We start from the raw sequence: 6,031 nt of genomic DNA, 5'->3' as shown, positions 1-6,031 counted from the left end.
ATACGGTGAGGGATCCAATTATTAGATGTATGTCCTAGAAGCCAATTGTTGGCTGACACATTGTTCATTTTATGATACAAATTTATACTTAAACTATTGATTTAATCAATAAAGGATAAGTTTTTTTTTTTCATTCAAATGTTATGTATCTTTAAATCATCTTTGGAATTGATGTTACAATATATATTCTCAACTGTTGAGAATTAGAGGTATATATGATCGATTTCTAAATTGCTCTCGATCATAGAATAGTCATGAGAATGGTGATCCATGTAGATAGACCGACGTATAGTTTACTTCTTTCAGGATAGAAGAGTCTCTAGTCTATAGTATAGAGATATTGAGTAGCAAGTGTGGATAGTTGTTAGAGAATAATTAGTATTGAGCGTGACCATATAAGAGATAATATGAATTTCTATCCAATTATCAGTGATCATCTCAATGCTGTAGTTGTGTAATTGATCCTTTGATTTGTGATGTCACAGTTGTTCATAGTAAAACTTTTATAGTTTGACTATACATAAGTATTGACTTAATTATAAATTTTTGTAGTAGATGTTGGCTTCAACTGTGGGAGTAATGTGTGCATCTAGATGGGATCTATTGATCTTGATAGAGAGGAGTAGTCCTATGAGATTTGAGAAGTCGAGTCTACAAATCTATGGTCATAGCAGTGTGATTAACAAAAAAGAGTTTTCATTGAAAATCACTATTGGACTTGAGTTGATCAAATTTATCATATGATTGATGATGAGGTTTGATAATTTATCTATGACCTGCCATCTAGTCAGAATTTTCGATAGAGGAACTATATTACACATTAACTACACATAGAGATTTTGTTTCAATTTTGCTGGATTGCCACTACATATTGCTTGATGTCACTGATAGATTGTGAGAGCTTAATAGGATCGTTCTAGATCAATGATCCTTGTCGAGTTAGAGTAAAACTATTTCGACCCATTGAAAAGAGTTTCAGTAATACCTATGATAGAGATCATGGTATGTCTCACTATCAGATAGAATTAAACTTATGAAGCCACTCATTAAAAAAAAAGACTTGGATTGATTAAAATTGGGCTTATCAAGCACCAATTAATATGGATTTAGATAAATCTTATTGTGTTCATGTTAACCTTGCTAGCATCTGGATGAATCCAATTCTTCTTATGATTGATTTGCTTATATGATAAGCTTTAGCCAATTTTTACACTTGGTTTAAATCTAATTGAATTTGATTCAATGGCCTTCAATGGTTGGATGCTTAATTTATGGCTTAGATTAAATTAAAAAAAGTTTCTTGATTTTATTCATCTTGATTTGATCAAAAATCTTTGAAGTGAATTTATGAAACCATGTGGACTAATTTGAGAGCATTTAATTGGATCCCATATGATGGGACACCTAGCATTGGATGTGGGTGTGGGTCAAGGATGGGTGGCGCCCTTTTTTAATTAGTCCAAGAGATTTTAAGTTAAAACTTTTAATATGATTAGGAGGAGAAATCCTAATTTGATTATGACACCTTTATGTTGTCCATTTAAAGGATCCTAGCCCTACCTCTCTTCATATGACCAATTTCCTTATCTTTGCCGCCACCCTTATTATGCCCAATGCCTCCCCTCCTCTTCCTCTCTCTAGCCCATGCCCTCTAGCTCTAGGCATCCTCCCTTGGATCTAGGAGAGAGGTGGGCAGCATCCCCTTCCTTGGTGTCAAGGGTTGGTGCTAAGGATCTTGATTTCTTCTTGTTCCTTTCAGGTTTGTTGGAAGTTAGTTACAACCACTTCTTATTAGTAGTTCTTAATTAGTTGAGAGATCAAGAAAGATTCTTGGCTTCTTCAAGAATTAAGAAAGAAGGATCAAAAAGGGTTCAAGGATTGATCCCTATCTAGACTTGGTTCAAGCCTATTCAGGCTTTGAGTTCAAGTGAATTATATCAAGAGGAGCCTATCCAGCTCGATCCTGTGGATACCTGATAAGTGCATAAATTTACCAATAGAAGCATTAATTTATAGATTAAATTATCTTTGTTCTTTTAAAATTGATGCTTCTTCATGTATTTTGTAGAAAAGAGGTGCACCAACATAAAAAGCCCGATCTGCAGACTTAAAGGGATCAAACAGAATAAAAAATGAAGTTAAAATGGATTTAAAATCAAAGTCAAAAATCAACTCGATCCAATCCGTAAGCTGGTGGTCCACCATGGACCATTTGGTCCATAAGAAGGTTGGTGAGCTGCGTGAAAAGCTACAGTAATATCTTAAAGGTCTTCACGTGGCTCATGGGGAGTTCTAATTGGTTCATGCGGGCATTGGACTATGGGTTTTGGCATGGTCCGAGTTGAGTGGGTGGGGTGATGTGGGACCAAACAGGTGCAAGTGTGCGGCTTCAAATGAGTGCTTCATGCGAAAATTCAAATGGGTGAGCACAGCGAGATGCTATTGGTTCACATGGGCAGATGTAGATACACGTGGAAGACTCCTGGGTGAACGCAGAAATGAACGTGGAAAGGATGCGGCAAAATTCTGGAGATGAGCGATGGAACAAAAAGAGAAAATTTTAAAAGAAAACAAACTCTCATCTTCCTTCCTTTAGTCCCACATCTAAAAAAATAAAAATCTCTTCTTCCAAAGAGCCTATAAAAAAAACCACATACCTCATCTTGGAGGGCATCAAATCTTTTTGAAGCTTTAGTATTTGTAGATTTTGTTCTACCCAAAACCCTGTCTCCACTCCTCCTTGATCCTTAAGCCCCTTGTTCCCATTTTCTTCCACCCTTCCAATGTTGGGAATAGTGTCCCAAAGCCAATCGTCAGCCTGTTGACGGTTGTGCACCTTTTGTATTAATACATGAATTATAAATAAATAAAAGTTATTTTGATATTTTTTCATCACAAATGTTTCATCTTCTAATAAACTCCTGTGTTGTGGTGAAGTCCATAGGACTATTTAGACTCGACAAAGGTGGATTTATCGCTTAGTCCTTAAACCTGTTCGTGACCAAATGATACGTTGTTACCAAGGACGACAACGTTTATCGAGCATAGATCGTTGTGTGCCATATGGGTTGGTTGTCCTTATAACCAAGGAGTGTGGAGACACTGGTATGGCATACAGGTGAGATGTAATGGTATATCTGCACTGAACGTGACCGACTCTGGAGCTATTTCTGCTGTCAAAATTTACTCCGATGGGATATGGGTATAAATATCCCTCCGACCTGAGACCGCCACGGTGACTTGCAAGCAACTCACTGCACTTAGGCACTGGACTATCTGAATTTTTAATTCAGTGATGGAAGGCTGTTGGGTGTAGTCAAGTACTTGACTTGTTGGTGCGTGTGTCAAGATGGGATTGACCACTCCAGTTTAGGAGCTGTGTACAGTTGTGTTTCAATTTAGCAAAACCTTGGCCAGGGTAGTCCTAGTGAGGAGTCACAGGACTAATTGAGTTGAGCATGATTCGGATGATCTCATCAGGGTTGACAGTTTAACCCTGAGTCGTCCTAAACACAGGGATCAAAAGGGATGAATTATATGGTAACCATATTCACGTAGGTTCTGAATATTGCGATTGCGACTATTCGATCTATCCGATCATTGGGTACCATTGCTAGATGGTCACTTCGATTAGTACAGGAATTGGTTCCTGTGCTACCGGCTTAGGTTCGAACCTGCGGGGTCACACACATTAGAGGTTCCTTTATGATCTGATGGCTGATTATGAGTCTTATGTGTCTGAGACTCTATGATTGAAAATTAGGATTCTCGGATCATGAGTTCCACAAATTTTAGGTATCAGGGTCAAAATTTTGAATTTCAAATTTTGAATTTGAAATTTGAACTCTTTGATCAAGGTTTCATATCGATGGTCTCTGATGCCTAATTGCCCATCGAATTTGGACTCAATATTTATGAGAGGTTTAATTAGTGATTTGATTACTAATTAACTCAATTTGATTGATTAATTATTTTTAGATCAAGTCTAATTGAATTGGATTCAGTTTGGATTGACCCAATTAGGTTAAGTGTTGATCTAATCGCTAAGGTGGTTTAGTCCCTGATTTGATCAGGGGTTAGGCTTAGTTAATTCCTGATTTGATTAGGATTTTATTGAGCCTAATTAAGCCTAATTGTGTTGGGTTTAATCTGATCTAATTGTGCTTAACCTATTTTAATTAGGTTGGCTCAATTTAAATCAAACCACCATGTTTTAAATTCCCTGCGCCACCCAACTTCCTTGCGCCCATTTGAATTCACGAGAAGAAATTTTCTCGTGAATTTTCTTCCACACAAAGCTCTCTCACACCCATATTTTTGTGTGCCAATTATTTGGATTAACTTGGTTTGTTACCCATCCAAATTCAAAGGGGTTTTGAATTTGAATGGATAACCAAATAACCATGCGCCAGCTTATCCTCTTTTGTGCGCCCCATATTCCACACGAAAAATAGTTTCTCGTGAAAGTCTCCATGCACAAAAAAAAAAAAAAGGCCATGCCATCTCTTCTTTCTCGCACAAATGGATGAGGATAAGATTGGTTGACACTTGAATTCAAATTTGATTTGAATTTAAGTGAGCAACCACCTCTTCTTATCCACTCACACGCTTTCAACATCTCTTGCGATGTTTTATAAAATGAGAAAGAGAGGGGGCATGGGAAATGAATGAAAGAAGAGATAAGGGGCGTGGGGAGGTTCTGAAAAAATTTTGAAGTGGCGAGAAAAAGGAGAGAGAAGTGGGTGTAGGGTTTTTGGTGTGTACCCTAGGATTTCTACCTAGGGTTCGAGAAGTGAGATTGGTGTGCCACGAGTGTCGTGAGTCTACCAAATTTTAGGGAGAGATCCATCAGCCTCTCAACCAACCGTGCAGATGATTTGGAGTGTCCGAGGAGTCGACACACATCGATCGAAGGAGTTCGATCAACATCAGCCATCAAAAGGGTGAAATCACAAACTAGCATTCATGAGGAGCCGATCAGATGGGAGCTTCATGTGGATGATCTACAGAGGTCAGATATTAGTGTGGCTATGATGTGATGATCAGAGCCCCCTGACGGTGATCAGATTGTGGTGATCGACTACCCGCAAAAGGTGATGTGTTCTGAACACAGTACAGTAAAAAGTTTACTGTTTCAAATTTGAATTTTAAATTTAAATGCATGCTGTTGTATCATATTTAGATCCTAGTGTAGGGTTAATTAGTATTAATTAATGAGATTAATTAATAATTCTACTATAAAATAATAATTTTGAAAAAGTTTTAAAATTATCATTTTGCTCCTACACTGAATTTTCGCTTCAAATGGTATCAGAGCATAGTTCTAGAATATGATATACATATGCATGCGTAGATTAAGGTGTAATCTATAAGTTCAAATTTGAAATTCAAAATTTGAAATTTAAATTTTGAAATTTGAAATTTGAAATTTGAAATTTGAAATTTGTTTGAAATTTTAAATTTAAAATTTGAAATTCAAAATTTGAAATTCAAAATTTAAAATTTAAAATTCAAAGATTGAAAATTTAAAATTTGAAATTTGTTTGAAATCTCAAATTTGAAATTTGAAATTCAAAATTCAAAATTTAAAATTCAAAGATTGGAAATTTGAAATTTAAAATTTGGTTGAAATCTCAAATTTGAAATTTAAAATTTGAAATTTGAAATTTGAAATTCAAAATTTAAATTTTGAAATTGATATATTTAGATATACTTGATCCAAGTAGCAAGTAATCTAATTGGGTGGGTTGCCATGGCCGTCCGATCATAGGAGAAAAGTAGGGTTTAAAGGCCCTCTCTTCCCATTCGATGGGGTCTCCTATGGCGGTAGGGGTGCCGATGCAATTATATCCCATACCGATGAAGCAGCAAAAGGACTTAATTATAAAATTTATCATGAATGTGTTAGATTAGATCTAAAAAAAAATTCATGATTTATTTTGAGTTATTTTCTGTTATGAAATGAGCAATAGGATTGCTGTTTATGAAATGTGCTGACCAGTTTGTGAAATGAGTCAACACATTTGGTGAA

This window comes from Elaeis guineensis, chromosome 16, assembly GCF_000442705.2.
Source record: "Elaeis guineensis isolate ETL-2024a chromosome 16, EG11, whole genome shotgun sequence".
Classification (NCBI taxonomy): Eukaryota; Viridiplantae; Streptophyta; class Magnoliopsida; order Arecales; family Arecaceae; genus Elaeis; species Elaeis guineensis.
This window is presented reverse-complemented; position numbering follows the sequence as displayed.